The 18,754-nt window shown below is 38.1% G+C and overlaps 1 long non-coding RNA gene across 2 annotated transcripts in view; it reads right to left on the bottom strand.

Annotated features, from left to right (window-relative positions):
• LOC107974514 (uncharacterized) overlaps window positions 1–18,754 on the bottom strand; it is a 133,407-nt gene that overhangs the window by 59,549 nt on the left and 55,104 nt on the right. For both annotated transcript variants that reach the window (XR_010156786.1, XR_010156785.1), the window contains exon 3: window positions 16,997–17,066. This is a non-coding gene — a long non-coding RNA (uncharacterized LOC107974514). The remainder of the gene's footprint in view (window positions 1–16,996; window positions 17,067–18,754) is intronic.

Genomic DNA, 18,754 nt, shown 5'->3' with positions numbered 1-18,754 from the left:
AAGCAGAGGGGTAGAGAAGAAGAGGGCAAAATCAGCAGAGGCTATTAGCAATGAAGAGCTCAAGAACAGTTCTGTGAAGTATTTGCATTTAATTGTGACTTAAAGTAGAAATTTTAAAATCCAATAGAAAAAATAGACTCTAACAGGAGGTAGCTTCTGATTGTGTGTGTGTGTGTGTGTGTGTGTGTGTGTGTGTGTGTGTCTGTGTGTGTTAACTTGTCCCCTAGGAGTCATTCATTGACACCTGAATTAGTATTTTACATTTTCCTTTAAAATCATTTCCAATTAATGGAAATTTGAATAGTCTTTTTTTTTCTCCTTTTATAGCTCCTGTATCTACTCTGAGTTTCATGGTGGCATTTGAATACAAACAACTATGTCAAAGATGTACCATCCTTACAAAGTATCTGAGATATCTCAATTCTTGTAATTATGTAATAATATACAAGTTCTGGAGGGGATAATATAATACTTACACTTAATTGCTATATGTACGGTAGGAACAAAAATAGACTATTGCATACATTATTTCCTTCCTGCCCCCAAGATAAGTTTTAAAATGACCTTTTAAAACACTCTTGAAATTATTTTACACTGTCTATCAACTTTTGAAAACCAGATCAGTGACTTACATCTGTAGGCATTGTCTTTAGCACAAAGCACAGTGCCTTGCTCAAAAATTGTCAGTGGTTGTAGTGTGAATGAATAAATGAGTGGATGGATGAATAAATCCATGTCTCTTGATCCAAAAAAAGGAGTGGCGAAAAGCCTATGAACAAATGAGATGGTAGTAGTTTTTCTAGGGTCGACTACTTCAATAAGCATGATATGAGCAGCCGGTCATTGATTTTCATCACTGCATGTCCTAGATTAATATTTCCTAATTACAGATCCGTGGTTTCCACTCAGTGAATTTCTGTTTTAACTTTCCTTGCCCTCATTGTGTAGGAAAAGTCTCCAATGACATCCAGCTGCTCTTTGCCTAGAATTTTAGTGCAGAAACAAATTAGATGCTTAAAATGGATTAGAATGTTTCACCATACATTGGCCTGGGATGAATATCCTGCTAGGAGCAGAAGGCTCTAATTAGAACGTGCTCCTGTGGCAGGGAATTTGATTAGAGCTGAGAAAGTTATAAATTCTTCATGGGAAGAAACTGTCTCATAAAATTAAAGATTACCTGTATTTCATGGATATTTTCTCTGCCTCTTCTCCCACAGTGTTGCTAATGCTAAACACTATGATACAAAGGTGCATTAGTAAGCATGTAAAAATTAAGTTGGTTAACAGAAAATAAATTATAGCTATTGTAAAATCTTAAATTCAAAAATTAAGACAAAGGTTAAAGACAGTGCTGAAATGCAGCGTTTGTATTTTGCAGTTGGTTTGCATATAATCCTTTTGTGACACACACATATATAAAAGCACCTCCTTTTTCTATTTATCCTTAAAAAATATGTGGATGGAAATGCAAATCAAAGCCACAAGACATCATCTCATACCTGTCAGGATGGCTATTCACAAAAAAACAAAAAACAACAAGTGTTGGTGGGGATACGGAGAAAGGGGCACTCTTGTACACTGGTGGAAATGTAAATTAGTATATTAACTATTGAAAACAATATGGAGGTTCCTAAAAAATTTAATATAGAACTACCATATGATCCGCCATCCCACTTTTGAGTATAAACCTCCCAAAATTGAAATCAGGATCTTGAAGATATATCTGCACTCTCACGTTGATTGTAGCATTATTTACAGTAGCAAAGACATAGAAACAATCTAAATGTCCATGAAAAGATGAAATAAAGAAAATGTAGTATATATAAAAAACAGGAGTATTTGTATACACCAATAACATTCAAGCTGAGAGTCAAATCAAGAATGCAGTCCCATTTACAATAGCTACAAAAAAAAAAACTTGGGAATACCTCTAACTAAGGAAGTGAAAGATTTCTACAAGGACAACTACAAAACACTACTAAAGAAATCATACATGACACAAACAAATGCAAAAACATTCCATGCTCATGGATTGGCAGAATTAATATCATTAAAATGGCCTACTGCCTAAAAGCAGTCTACAGATTCAGCACTACTCCTATCAAACTACCAATGCCATCCTTCACAGAATTAGAAAAAAACTATTCTAAAACTCATATGGAACCAAAAAATAGCCAAAATAGGGTTTTTTGCTTAGCCAAAAAACCCTAAGCAAAAAGAGTAAAGCTGGACGCATCACATTATCTGATTTCAAACTATACTATAAGGCTACAGTAATCAAAACAGGACAGTACTGATACAAAAAACAGATACATAGACCAATTGTAATAGTATAGAGGGCCCAGAAATAAAGCTGCACAACGACAACCATCTGACCATTGACAAAGTTGACTAAAATAAGCAATGGGGAAAGGACTTCCTATTCAGTAAATGGTGCTGGGATAACTGGCTAACCAAATGCAGAAGATTAAACCCGGACTCCTACTTTTCAGCGTATGCAAAAATTAACTCAAGATGGAGCAAGAATTTAAATGTAAGACCTCAAACTTTTAAAAAATCTAGAAGAAAACCTAGGAAACACCATTTTGGACACCAGCCTTGGCAAGGAATTTATGGCTAAGATCCCAAAAGCAACTACAACAAAAACAAAAATTGGTAAGTGGGACCTAACTAAAGAGCTTCTGCACAGCAAACAAAATTATCAACAGAGCTAACATACATCCTACAAAATGGGGGAAAATATTCACAAACTGTATCCAATAAAGATCTAATATCCAGAATCCATAAGGAACTTAAACAAGTCAACAAGCAAAAAACAACCCCATTAAAAAGTGGGCAAAGAACATGAACAGACACTTCCCAAAAGAAGACATACAAATGGCCAACAAACATGAAAAACTGCTCAACATTACTTATCGTCAGAGAAATACAAACCAAAACCACAATGAGACACCATCTCACACCAGTCAGAATGGCTATTACTAAAAAGTCAAAAAATAGCAGATGCTGGCGAGGCTGTGGAGGAAAGGGAACATTTATACGCTCTTGGTGGGAATGTAAATTAGTTCAGCCACTGTGGAAAGCAGTTTGGATGTTTCTCAAATAACATAAAACATGGCTACCATTCAACCTAGCAATCCCATTACTGGGTGTACACTGAAAGGAAAATACATCATTCTACTATAAAGACACATGCCAGGTATGTTCTTTGCAGCACTATTCACAATAGCAAAGACATGGAATCAACCTAGGTGCCCATCCACAGTGGATTGGACAAAGAAAATGTGGTGCCTACACACCATAGAGCACTACGCAGCCATAAAAAAGAATGAAATCATGTCTTTTGCAGCAACATGGATGCATCTGGGTGCCATTATCCTAAGCGAACAAATGCAGGAACAGAAAACCAAATACCACATGTTCTCTCTTATGAGTAGGAACTAAACACTGGACACTTGTGAACATAAAGATGACAAACACAGACGCTGGGGACTCCAGAAAAAGAAAGGGAAAAGGGGAGCGAGGGCTGAAAAACTAGCAGTTACTATGCTCATGGATCATTAATACCCCAAACCTCAGCATCAGGCGATATACCAGTGTAACAAACCTGCACATTTACCCCCTGAGTCTAAAATAAAAGTTGAAATTAAAAAGAAAAAAAAGGCTGGGCGTGGTGGCTCATGCCTGTAATCCCAGCATTTTGGGAGGCCGAGGCGGGCGGATCACCTGAGGTCGGGAGTTTGAGACCAGCCTGACCAACATGGAGAAATCACATCTCTACTAAAAATACAAAAATTAGCCGGGCGTGGTGGTGCAGACCTGTAAAAAAAAATCCCAGCTACTCAGGAGGCTGAGGCAGGAGAATCGCTTGAACCAGGAGGTGGAGATTGCGGTGAGCCAAGATTGTACCATTGCACTCCAGCCTGGGCAACAAGAGTGAAAGTCTGTCTCAAAAAAAAAAAAAAAAAAAGAGATCCTGCCATTTGTTGTAACATAGATGAACTTGGAGGACACTAAAGGAAATAAGCTAGGCACAAAATGACAAATAGTACATGATCCCATTTATGTCACGAGTCTAAAATAGTCAAATTCATAGAAACAGAGAGTCGAATGGTGGGTACCACGGCTGGGGGGAGTGAGCAGCAGATAGATGTCAATCTAAGGGTCCCTAGGGTGACTTACGCAGGATGAATAAGTGTGGAGATCGGCACAGCATAGAGCATATAGTTAACAAAACCATATTATATATGTAAACATTTATGAAGAGGGTAGACTTTATGTTAGATGTTCTTATTATATACACAAAAAGAGAGGGAGGCAGGAACCTTGGCCGGTGACGGGTAAGGTTACGGCAGTGCTTCTGTTGATGATTTCAGATATGTACTTATCTCCAAACTCATCAGGATGTATACATTAAATATATACTGCTTTTTCATATATCAATCATACTTCCATTAAAAAACAGAAAAAAGAAGGAAAAAAATTATGTGGATGGAAATGTGACAATACTAATAGTAGTAGTGGTAATTGGAGCACTTAGTGATAGTATTTTGAATATGTCCCAACTTACAGATATTCTGTTTATGCTGGTTCCTGTATAGCTCTGATACTTCCTTCTGCCTCAATTGTACATCTCATTTCCCCCAACTCCAGCTTTTTCTATGTAAATCGAGGAATTCAAGAGTGAAGGAAATTCTCTAGAATCCCAATACCCTAGCTTCCCCTGCAATTGAAGAGATTATATGTGAAGGAAGTGTCTCTCTTACTTAAACGCATACCCAGGACATTTAAAGCAGATCAGGAAAGCCTTTAAGAACACTGGCACTTCAAGAATTTGAAGAGGAAAAAAAACAACTAAAACCTACAGCTTCTCTGTGGAATTGGAGAATCCTGCTTTTCATCAAAGACTGAAGAGAATGTGACACCCTTCAGAAGCCTATAAATAGTGAATATGCATTGAGCAGGATGAAAGACGTTCCAGACATGACAGTGCACCCCCCAAAATGATCGATTGACCTCTAGTTCCAAATTATGGAATCTCAGCTCTTCACAGCTAACCCAGCGGTGACGTGTGGGGGTGCAGTCAAGGGCTGGGTGGCGGAGGAAGGTGTTCCTGACTGGCTGTGCCGGGCCTCCACTTACCCGTGTCCTGTCAACTGCTACCCCTGGCATCTGGGAGGCACCAGCTTCTTTCATTGCTTGTTGTTCTCCTATCGCCAGAATTAGTCCTAGGGCAGACATTCTCAGTGGAGGATTTTGCCCTTCCGGGGACATTTGGCAATATCTGCAGACATTTTTGTCACATGGGTTGTGTGTGTGTGCGTGCACGCTTGTGTGCGTGCACGCTTGTGTGCACACATATGCACGTGTGCTACTAGCATCTAGTGGTAGAGGCCAGGGATGCTACTCAATATCCTACAATGCACAGGGTAGCCCTTAACAGCAAATAATTATCCAGCTCATAACATCAATAGTACCAAAGGTTGGAAAAAAACCTTCTCTAGGTAGAAACAGCAAAGAATAATCATTTTACCTCTTTGTGGAAATCCTCTCTTCTCCCAAGAGCAACCCTAGTGTTTGCTGCAAGTTAAGTTCTTTGGGGAACAGACTCTGAGATGAAAATTTTTAAGCAGGGTGTTTATTAGGAAATAATTTTAGGATTAACACCTGCAGGAGGGAGGAGATGAAAGCAAGACTGGCCCACAGTTGAGCTGAAATGAAGATCCAGTGAAGGACTTAGCCTATTCTACAGAGAGCTCTGGAGCCAGAATGACCTTTCAGAGTTGCCCCACAGAGTAAGTACGTTGGTTAGTCAGTAGCTGTGGGCTTGGGTGAAGCAGTATTCTTTAGCTGAAGCAATCCTCAAAGAGGACTGACAGCTGAGAGCCCTGTTCTATCAGTACTCCCAGCTACCAGAGAGATAGTGCCTCCTGGAAAGTAGGATCCAGCTGGGGCACCCCACTGCCCTCCGCATTTCCTGCAGACCCCCTTGGTGAGGCTTTTGCAGCTGATGCTGCCGCCACAGAGAGGTCATCTTTATGCAGATCAGATACTGATTCTAACATTCAGCTTTGTGATGCTTTAAGACCTTCAAGGTATTTCAAGTGCTACTATACCTTGAATTAATGTATCCACATATAAAAATGCAACATTTTTTATTTTAGGGGTACAGATATGCCCAAATTAAACTGGTAGATTACTAAGAAATAGGAAGACACAAGGCAAAGAAAATGAAAATGTATTTATTATCTATGATATATTTAACTGTGGTAAATATTCCAAAAAATGAGTTTTGCAGTTTATTTCTAATATCATTTAATAAGTACTAACATCACATAAGATATTAGACATTTAGATCTTTAATGAAATCACATACGATATTAAAGATTTCAACTCTGTCTCCTAAAGCGGGTATTGTCTATTCATAATAAAACTTTGAGTATTACTATGTTACTCATATAAATTTACTAAAAATATGTTGACACTGAATCTATCTCAATGAGTAGAAAAGTAAGAAATACGTTGTTTTGTTCCCTGCCCTGTGTCCAAGTGTTTTCACTGTTCAGTTCCCACCTATGAGAACATGTGGTGTTTGGTTTTCTGTCCTTGCGATAGTCTGCTTAGAATGATGGTTTCCAGCTTCGTCCATGTCCCTACAAAGGACATGAACTCATCTTTTTTATGGCTGCATAGTATTCCATGGTGTATATGTGACATTTGGGTTGATTCCAAGTCTTTGCTATTGTGAATAGTGCCGCAATAAACATACGTGTGCACATTGGGGCCTGTCATGGGGTGGCAGGAGAGGGGAGGGATGGATGGCATTAAGAGAAATACCTATTGCAAGTGACAAGTTAATGGGTGTAGCAAACCAACATGGCACATGTATACATATGTAACAAACCTGCACGCTGTGCACCTGTACCCTAGAACTTAAAGTATAAAAAAAAAAAAGAAATACATTGTTTTTGGTATACAGACATTTACAACCCATCAGGATCATGAAAGGAGAATATAAAAAGTAGTATGTATGACATACCCCACGACCAGTATGAGTATTGTTTGGGGGTTTAGAGACGGGACTCACTGTGTTGGGTTAGGGTGATCAGAGAAAACTCCAAGGAGGAAGTATCCAGTGAAATGGACCTCAAGTGTAGATGGGCTTTTGACATGTAAAAATGGATGATACAGGAGGTTATCTGAGGCACAGGAAAGAGCAAAAACATGATTTAAACAGAGATGTACTTTTTGGAATAATGTTCTTTAGAGAATCGCCTTTTCTTCTACTTGACCTGTCTGTTAAAAAATAGAAACCTCCAGAATAAGTAGTTTGACAGTTTTAAATATTTAGTATAAAAACATACTTTCTTTGAAAGCCTATTTTCTCCATCATTATAGATTTGTGCTTCAATAAGTAATTGTATTTTCTTAAATCCTTGTGCATGTTGTGATTAGATATGGAACTCGAACTGGAGAGGGATTTATAAGAGATAAAGGGTTTTGCTGGCAATTAAACATGTATCAGAGCCCCAGCTCAGGCACTGTCAGGGTGGGTCAGAAAGAACAAGTTAAGGTCAGGAAACCAGGCCGACCTAAAAGTCAGGAGAATGGCAAGTGTCACAATATGTGAATAAGACTTCTTTATTTAGGAAACCTGTGCAAAGAAATACGTATCAGGTTTGAAAAGCAGCTATTAGTCTGTGGGGTCCATAGAGATGTGCTACAAGCACTATTAGCCAAAGATACTAGCCTATTTTTAGAGTATTCAACTAACCACTTGTCGAAAAACCTCGCTGGAGATTCAGCAGTGGGCAGTCCGCAAATGTGCATGAGAGGCAGTGTATTCATTCCGGGGCCCAAAACAGAACATACAGCGAGGAGAAATGAAGGAGTGATACATTCAGGAAATAGGGGGAAACATTTGCAGGCAAGTATTCCGCTATCAAGAACAAGGCTGGGACACAGTGCTCTTGGAACCAGGTATCAAGCCAAAAAAACCAAAAAACAACAACAAAAAAACAAAAACAGTAAACTAGTTTATCACCAAAATGAAGTTCTAAGAATCTGATTTAAGGCTGAAATAATGGATTGCTGGTCTAGGGCCAATAGACCTGGGCCTGAGCTCAAGCCTCCTGGTAGATAGGCTCGAAGATGTCCCCAGTGATCTCTGCCTTCTGGTATTCACACCCTGGTCTGATACCCTTCCCATAGCTGTGGCTGGCACCTGTGACTTGTTTCTAACCAAAAGAGTACAGCAAAGGTGGTAGCATGTCACTTCCGTGATTATGTCACATAAGATTTTAACTCTTGCCTTACTGTGCCACTCTCCCTGTTGCCGCTCTCCCATGCTGGCTCAGATAGAGTAATGCTGCCATAGCAAGAAGCCCACATAGCAAGAACCAATGGCAGCTGCTGGGCAGCAGCCAGCAAGGGCCTGAGGTCCTCAGTCTGATAGTCTGCGAGGAACTGAAGCCTGCCAAAACCCCCGTGAGCTTGGAGGTGACCCTCAGATGAGACCCCAGCACCGTCGACACTGTGATGGCAGCCTTGTAAGAGACGCTGAAGCAGAGGAGGCAGCTAAGTGGCGTCCAGATTTCCAACCACAGAAACCTGTGATAATGAATGTGTGCTGTCTGAAGCCACCAAGGTGTGGTAATGTGTTGCACAGCAATAGATAGCTGACATAGGCATTGAGTTGGTGGTGGTGAAGCTAAGTGAATAGAGGGAGTTTAATGGCCTTGAAGGCAAAGGTTGGTGAAAAGAGACAAATGGACAGAGAGTTGAGTCCTGTCTGTATGACAGTCACTGTCAGCAGCAAGGGGACAGGACACACCAGCTCCCCAACCCTTCTCCTCTCTCTCTCTCTGTTCTTGCTGGGATATCTCCATTTTGCGGTGTACACTTTCTGAGTGCAAGGCTGTGAATCAATGAAAGGGTAACGTAAGGAGGTCAAGGTCTCCTTTTAAACAAATATCAGGTCCAGTTTCCGTGCTATTACATGGAAATAGAGTTTTGGATTAAATCCAATTGTGTAAAATCCAGTTGGAATTGTTGGAACAAAAACAAAATTTAAAATTGAGAATCAGAAACATGTTTAGTGTTCTTAGTGAATTTAAAAATAAACCTTTTGTATGTTTGTAAGTACTCATATTTGCTTGATTCCAGTTTTGTTTTTCCTCTCTACTCTTTAGTGGAATCAGTTATTTTTCATGTAGACACCTAGAAGAGCAATGTGGAGTCTTGATCTCCAAAGATATTACACTCTAACAGCTTACTGCAGAAAAAATGTGAAATGCTTTTGCTTTCTCTATAAAACAACACTATATTTTAGGAAATTAATGGAAATGAGGAGTCTACTAGATACTACCACAAAATCTGAGATTTAAATTATATTCCTTGTTCTTTCACTGATACATTTTGTAACCTTCGTAAACTCGGCCTTTTTGGCATGTGTGTTTGCTTTCAGAAATAAAATGTTATGTAAATAGAAAAGGTTTTAGAAAAATTTTCAGTGTATTGTACTGTTTGAATATCTATTTGAAAAAGTTTTATCTTAAGATCTAACATAAGACCAATAACCATATATATCATATTGGTTCCGTGTTATAGAACTTTGTATTTTTCTATATTAATAACTATTTCTAGGTGCCCAAGATTAAAAGCTCATTTCTTTTGTTTAAAATTTAGTTACAGGAGTGAAACGTCTCCTGTGCAATGTAGAATTGTGAGTACTTAGAAATGCTTGGCAATTCGATTTTTTAAAATTGTCTATTTTTATAAATATTTTTTCCAATTTTACAATAAGTATCTTAATTAGACATCTTAGTATGTTTGTAACTTTTTACTCTATTAGAGCCTGCTTTTGTTTATAGCAAGCAGGCACATTTTGCAGTATTGGGATATTTTTTATAAGATTAGAGAAGAGGAAAAAGAAAATGAAACTAGAAAACCTAAATTAAAACTTTGACTAAATCAAATCAGAAGTCATTTTTCACCTAAAATAAAAGGCCTTTCCGTTGCAACGAACTAAATTTGGTAAGAAATCTATAGTGACAAATAACTTCTTTTCAAAGTATACTGCAATTGACATTCAATGTTTCTGGAAGTTGGTTATAAACAACTTCAAACAAAATGCTCCAGAGACCTAGGCTCTGGTAGACTTTAAATGGTTTTGTTGCAAAGAGTTCTTGCAGACTGATGAATGGAGAATTCTGAGATCGTGTCTTGAGAAGTCAAGATAATGTGTATGCCTACAAGTTACTGGGGGGAGGAAAAGAGGAAGTGGAAATAGTTAAACTAATAAAAATTATTATTGAAAAGGAGGGACTCTTCCCTAACTCATTCTATGAGGCCAGCACCATCCTGACACCAAAACCTGGCAGAGATACAACAAAAAAAGAAAATTTTAGACCAATTACCTGATGAACATCGATGCAAAAATCCTCAACAAAATATTGGCAAACAATCCAGCAGCACAGCAAAAAGCTTGTCTATCACAATCAGGTAGGCTTCATCCCTGGGATGCAAGGTTGGCTCAATATATGCAAATCAATAAATGTCATTCATCACATAAACAGAACTAAAGACATAAACCACATGATTATCTCAGTAGATGCAGAAAAAGCCTTTGATAAAATTCAATATTTCTTCATGTTAAAAACTCTCAATAAACTAGATATTGAAGGAACATACCTCAAAATAATAAGAGCCATAAATGACAAACCCACAGCCAATATCATACTGGATGGGCAAAAGCTGGAAGCATCCCCCTTGAAAACCAGCAGAAGACAAGGATGCCCTCTCTCACCCCTCCTATTCAACATAGTATTGGAAGTTCTGGCCAGAACGATCAGGCACGAGAAAGAAATAAAGGGCATTCAGATAGGAAGGGAGGAAGTCAAATTATCTTTGTTTGCAGATGACATGATTCTGTAACCAGAAAACCCCATCGTCTCAGTCCCAAAGCTTCTTAAACTGATAAGCCACTTCAGCAAAGTCTCAGGATACAAAATCAATATGCAAAAATCACTGGCATTCCTATACACCAATAGAAGGCATGCAGAGAGCCAAATCAAGAATGAACTTCCATTTACAATTGCTACAAAGAGAATCAAATACCTAAGAATACAGCTCACAAGGGAAGTGAAGAACCTTTTCAAGGAGAACTACAAACCCCTGTTAAAGGAAATCAGAGAGGGCACAAACAAACGGAAAAACATTTCATGCTTGGATAGGAAAAAATCAATATTGTGTAAACGGCCAAACTGCCCAAAGCAATTTATAGATTTCTATTTCTAATTCCAATGCTGTTTCTATTAAACTACCTTTGACATTCTTCACACAATTAGAAAAATGTATTTTGATTTAATTAGCTCCCATTTGTCAATTTTGGCTTTTGTTGCCATTGCCTTTGGTGTTTTAGACATGAAGTCTTTGCCCATGCCTGTGTCCTGAATGGTAATGCCTAGGTTTTCTTCTAGGGTTTTTATGGTTTTAGGTCTAACATTTAAGTCTTTAATCCATCTTGAATTAATTTTTGTATAAGGTGTAAGGAAGGGATCCAGTTTCAGCTTTCTACATATGGCTAGCCAGTTTTCCCAGCACCATTTATTAAACAGGGAATCGTTTCCCCATTTCTTGTTTTTGTCAGGTTTGTCAAAGAGCTTCTGCACAGCAAAAGAAACTACCATCAGAGTGAACAGGCAACCTACAGAATGGGAGAAAATTTTTGCTATCTTCTCATCTGACAAAGGGCTAATATCCAGAATCTACAATGAACTCAAACAAATTTACAAGAAAAAAACAACCCCATCAAAAAGTGGGCAAAGGATATGAACAGACACTTCTTAAAAGAAGACATTTATGCAGCCAAAAGACACATGAAAAAATGCTCACCATCACTGGCCATCAGAGAGATGCACATCAAAACCACAATGAGATGCCATCTCACACCAGTTAGAATGGCAATCATTAAAGAGTCAGGAAACAACAGGTGCTGGAGAGGATGTGGAGAAATAGGAACACTTTTACACTGTTGGTGGGACTGTAAACTAGTTCAACCATTGTGGAAGTCAGTGTGGCAATTCCTCAGGGATCTAGAACTAGAAATACCATTTGACCCAGCCATCCCATTACTGAGTATATACCCAAAGGATTATAAATCATGCTGCTATAAAGACACATGCACACGTGTGTTTATTGTGGCACTATTCACAATAGCAAAGACTTGGAACCAACCCAAATGTCCAACAATGATAGACTGGATTAAGAAATGTGGCACATATACACCATGGAATACTATGCAGCCATAAAAAATGATGAGTTCATGTCCTTTGTAGGGACATGGATGAAGCTGGAAACCATCATTGTCAGCAAACTATCGCAAGGACAAAAAACCAAACACTGCATGTTCTCACTCACAGGTGGGAATTGAACAATGAGAACACATGGACACAGGAAGGGGAACATCACACACTGGGGCCTGTTGTGGGGTGGGGGGAGGGGGGAGGGATAGCATTAGGAGATATACCTAATGCTAAATGATGAGTTAATGGGTGCAGCACACCAACATGGCACATGTATACATATATAACAAACCTACACATTGTGCACATGTACCCTAAAACTTAAAGTATAATAAAAAAAAGAAAAATGTATTTTAAAATTCATATAGAACCAAAGAAGAGCCTGAATAACCAAGGCAATCCTAAGCAAAAAGAATAAAGCTGGAGGCATCATGCTACCTGCCTATACTACAGTGCTACAGTAACCCAAATGGCATGGCACTGGTGCAAAAACAGACACATGGACCAATGGAACAGCATAGAGCGCCCAGATATAAGACTGCACACCTGTAACCATCTGGTCTTTGACAAACCTGACAAAAACAAGCAATGGGGAAAGGATTCCCTATTTAATAAATGGTTCTGGGAGAACTGGCTAGCTATATGCAGAAAATTGAAACTGGGTACCATATACAAAAGTCAACTCAAGATGGATTAAAGACTTAAATGTAAAACCCAAAACAATAAAAACCCTAGAAGAAAACCTAGGCAATACTATACAGGACATAGGCACAGGAAAAGATTTTATGATGAAGACACCAAAAGCAATTACAACAAAAGCAAAAATTGACAAATGGAATCTAATTAAACTAAAGAGCTTCTGCACAGCAAAAGAAACTATCAACAGAGTAAACAGACAACCTACAAAATGGGAGAAATTTTTCACAGTCTACGCATCTGACAAAGGTCTAATATCTAGCATCTATAAGGAACTTAAACAAATTTATAAGGAAAAAAACTCCATTAATAAGTAGGCAAAGGACATGAACAGACAATTCTCAAAAGAAGACATACATGTGGCAAACAGACACATGAAAAAAAGCTCAACATTCACTGATCATTAGAGAAATGCACATCAAAACCACAATGAGATACCATCTCTTGACAGTCAGAATGGCGTTTATTAAAAAGTCAAAAAACAACAGATGTTGGCAAGGTTGTGGAGAAAAAGTAATGCTTTTACACTGTTGGTGGGAGTGTAAATTAGTTCAACCATTGTTGAAGACAGTGTGGCAATTCCTCAAAGACCTAGAGAGAGAAATACTATTTGACCAAGCAATCCCATTACTGGGTATATACCCAAAGGAATATAAACCATTCTATTGTAAAGACACATGCATGTGTATGTTCAATGCCGCACTATTCACAACAGCAAAGACATGGAATCAACCTAAATGCCCATCAATGATATACTGAATAAAGAAAATGTACATATATACCATGGAATATTATGCAGCCATAAAAAAGAAGGGGATCATGTCCTTTGCAGGGATATGGATGGAACTAGAGGCCATTATCCTTAGCAAGTTAATACAGGAACAGAAAACCAAACACTGCATGTTCTCACTTGTAAGTGGGAGCTGAATGATTAGAATACATGGATACATAGGAGGAACCAACACACACTGGGGCCTATGGGAGGGCGGATGGTGGGAGGGGGGAGATGATCAGGGAAAATAACTAATGGGTACTAGGCTTAATACCTGGGTGAGGAAATAATCTGTACAACAAACCACCATGACACATGTTTACCTATGTAACAAACCTGCCCATCCTGCACATGTACCTCTGAACTTGAAAGTTAGAAATTAAAAAAAATTATTATTAGCAAAAAACAAAAACCAAAAAATTTCATTGACTTTTAATGTGAAAGAACATTATTTTAAAAATACTTAGCATTACTCTGGGAAATAATTTTAGATAGAATAAAGTTACATATATTTTATCCAGTTTGTACTTATACATACAGTCATGTGCCAGTAACATGTTTTGATCATCAACGGACCACATATATGATGGTGTTTCCGTAATATTATAATGGTGCAGAAAAATTTCTGTTGCCTAGTGACATCGTAGGCATCATAGTGTCTTAGCACAATGCATTAGTCCTGTGTTTGTGGTGATGGGGTGTAAACAAACCTACTGTGCTCCCAGTCATATAAAGACTAGCACGTACAAACATGTACAAACGACTAAACTACTGGTTTATGTATTTTACTATGCTAAATTTTTATTGTCATTTCAGAATGTACTCTTTCTACTTATGTTAAAAAGAGTGAACTGTAAAACAGCCTCAGGCAGGTCCTTCAGGAGGTATGCAGCAGAAGGCATTGTTACCATAGGAGATGACAGCTTCATGCATGTTACTTCCCCTGAAGACCTTCCAGTGAGACATGATGTGGAGGTGGAAGACAGTGATGTTGATGATCCTGACCTCCTGTAGGCCTAGGCTAATGTGTGTGCATATGTCTTAGCTTTTTTTTTTAATTTTAAAAGTAGAAAAAAAGGTTGAACATAGACAAAAGCCTATAGAATAAGGATACAAAGATAGAAAATATTTTTGTACAGCCGAACAATATGTTTCTGTTTTAAGCTAAGTGTTTTTACAGAAGAGTCAAAGCTTAAAACAATTAAGAAGTTTGTAAGTAAAAAAGATACAGTAAACTAAGATTAATCTATTTTTGAAGTAAGAAATTTAAAAAATAAATTTAGTATAGTCTAAGTGTACAGTGCTTATAAAGTCTACAGTAGTGCACAGTAACATCTTACGCCTTCACATTCATTCACTGGTCATCAACTCACCAAGAGCAACTTTCAGTCTTGCAAGCTTCAATCACGGTAAGTGCCCCATGCAGGTGTACCATTTTTTATCTTTTATACCATATTTTTACTGCACCTTTTCTATGTTTACATATGCTTAGATACACAAATACCACTATGTTACAATTGCCTATAGTGTTCAGTACAGTCACATGCTGTACAGGTTTGTAGCCTAGAAGCAATAGATTTTACTAGATAGCCCAGGTGTGTATTATGCTATACCATCTAGGTTTGCGTAGTATGCTCTATGATGTTTGCACAATAATGAAGTTGCCTAACAATGCAATAATCCCATCAAAAAGTGGGCTAAGGACATGAATAGACAATTTTCAAAAGAAGATACACAAATGGCCAACAAACATATGAAAAAATGTTCAATATCACTAATTATTAGGGAAATACACATCAAAACCACAATACAAATCAAAATCACAATACAAATCAAAATCACTCCTGCAAGAATGGCCACAATCAAAAAATTTAAAAAAACATAGATATTGGTATGGATGTGGTGAAAATGGACCACTTCTACACTGCTGGTGGGAATGTAAACTAGTACAACCACCATGGAAAACAGTGTGGAGATTCCTTAAAGAACTGAGTTCTAAAAGTAGAAATACCATTTGATCCAGCAATCCCACTACTGGGTATCTACCTAGAGGAAAGTAAGTCATTATAGGAAAAAAGATACTTGCACACGCATGTTTATAGGAGCACAATTCGCAATCGCAAAAATATGGAACCAGCCCAAATGCCCATCAATTAACAAGTGGATAAAGAAATTGTGGTATAAATATATACCATGGAATACTATTCAGCCATAAAAAGGAACAAAATAAACCTGGATGGAATTGGAGACCATTATTCTAAGTGAATAACTCAGGAATGGAAAACCAAACGTTGTATGTTCTCATTCATAAGTGGCAGCTAAACTATGAGGATGCAAAAACATAAGAATGATACAATGGACTTTGGGGACTTGGGGAAAGGGTGGGAGAGGGGTGAGGGATAAAATATTACACGTTGGGTACAGTGTGCACTGCTCGCGTGATGGGTACACCAAAATCTCAGAAATCATCACTGAAGAACTTATGCGCGTAACCAAACACCACCTGTTCCCCCAAAACCTATTGAAATAAATAAACAAATAATTTCCCCTCTCTGTGCATGTCCATAAATGACCAGGAAAGCACTTGGGAGTATTGATTTGAGGGTTACAAATCCATTTTAGTGAGCAGGCAAATTCATAAATCTGGAATCTGCAAATAATGAGGACGGGCTGTAGTTAACCCAGGGAGATGTAAACTATACTAATCAGCTCAGCTCAGGCTAATAATGGGCTAATCAGAATGAATGTCAGCAATAAGTAACTGGCAAGGCTGTATTGGCACGTGCTGGCTAACATTCTGTTACTCCAAACTGGAAATGTCTCAAAGCTTTAAAAATCATATTATCTGCTTTTCCATATATGATTGCCTTTGTCCTAACTGCTGCTGCAGATCAGTTCTGCATCTCTGTTGGACATCTACTAGGTAACTTCCTTTTCCTTGTTTTTCAGCCTTGTGCAAGTGCTTAAAGACCTCTCCCACTTAATGTTTGATGTATAAACCCACTAAAATTATATTAAGATAACATTTTTTTCTCTTTTACTATCCAGCTCCATATTTCTTAAATTATTTTCATTTAAAATGTTAAAAATCGTATTTGGATGAAGGATGATAATACTTACAAATATCTGAAAATAACTAGTGTGTTAGTCCATTTGCATTCCTACACAGTAATACCTGAGGCTGGGTAATTTTTAAAGAAAAGAAGTTTATTTGGCTCACAGTTCTGCAGACTGTACAAGCACGGCTCCAGCATCTGCTCAGCTTCTGGTGAGGCTTCCGGAAGCTTCCGCTTATGGTGGAAGGCGAAGGAGGAGCAGATGTGTCACACGGTGAGGGAGGAAGCAAGAGAGATGTCAGGATGTTTTGAGCAACCAGCTCTTGTGTAAACTCATTACTACAGGGAGGGCATCAAGCCATTCTGAGGAATCCACTCCCATGAACCAAATACCTCCCACTAGACCGCACTTCCAACATTGGGGATCACATTTCAACGTGGGATTTTGAGGGAACAAATATCAAACTGTATCAACTAGGCTTTAGCATAAATATCTGTGAATCAGCTAGGGTGTTGCTAGGGTTTAAATGCGTCACCCAAGGTTCACGGGTTAGAAACATAATCCTCAATCTAGCAGTGTGGAAAAGTGGGACCATCACAGATGGTTAGCTTATGAGGGCTTCCCTCTCATGAATGGATTGATGCCACTGTTTCAGGAGTTAGTTCTTTGTAAAAGGATGAGTTTGGCCTCCTCCTCTCTCTCCCCACATGATGCTTTCTGCCATGTTATGACACAACAGAAGTCCCTCACCAGATGCAGATGCATTTTCTCAATTGTGGACTTCCCAGACTCCAGAACTTTGAACCAAATAAATTTCTGCTGATTATAAATTACCTAGTCTGTGGAATTTCGTTGTAGCAGCGTGAGATGAACTAAAATAGGTCTAAACCTTCGGATGCAGGGAACTGAGGTTGGTTGTTCCACTTTATATTCCTGGCTACTTTAAGTGGCCTGTGATTACTCAGATTAATCTAGAAAGTGCTTTTGATTTTTTAAAGTCAGAGGAACAGCAATAGCATTTATTTAATTCATATTATTCTACAGGTTAATTTCAATGACATTTTTCAATTTTCCATGTTTACAAAAAGTTGTACTTCATAAATATTGAAGTGTGAAGAACTAATTTTCTCTAAACATTACTTTATACTTTGGGTTTACTTACGTAATTTTGTTATAGGATTTAAAGTACAAGTAAACATATATGAATGTAAATAGCACAGTAAAGATATTTCATGTCATCTCATTTGCATCTAATCATGGGTCCTGGTGCTGAATTAAGTATATATTATTTATTTTGAAATAATGTTTTGAAACAAAAATTTCACAAAGCATGTCTTTCAGGGCACCAGTGGAATCTCTAATATCGTGATTTCCCACTGATTAAAATAAAAGATGTAAAAATGAAAAGAAGCTCATGGAAACTCATGATGAAACTGTACAGTCCTAGACATCATTCCTACATAATGGGCTACATGAAATGATAATAGCTGCCATTTAAACTTCAGAATAAAAGCAGCCTTGGACTCGATTTTTATCTTTTCCATTTTCATCTACTATATAAATCTGACAAGTTGATTGTTGCCAGTGATGCCTAAATTAGAAGAAAGATACCAGAGCACCTGTAACTGGAAAACTGAGCAGTAATACTCTCCCTACCTGGAAAATGTGCTTAGCAAGGTTGTGGTGAATGATCTTTTCTGCTACCGCCCAAATGCGTTAAGAACAGTGAAGAGGTGCTCAAGATAAAAATGGTGGTGCTTCATTTTTTTCACTATTTTGGGGGGATGTAAACAAAACAATGTACTGGGTTCTGCCATGGTGTGCACAGATGAGCATGAGGCCATCCAGACATATGTTTTGGCCTTTAAGAATACAAAAACCTGGGGCAAGAGAATCGCTTGAATCCAGGAGGCGCAGGTTG

Source organism: Pan troglodytes, chromosome 3 (genome assembly GCF_028858775.2).
Source record: "Pan troglodytes isolate AG18354 chromosome 3, NHGRI_mPanTro3-v2.0_pri, whole genome shotgun sequence".
NCBI lineage: Eukaryota > Metazoa > Chordata > Mammalia > Primates > Hominidae > Pan > Pan troglodytes.
This window is presented reverse-complemented; position numbering and strand designations above follow the sequence as displayed.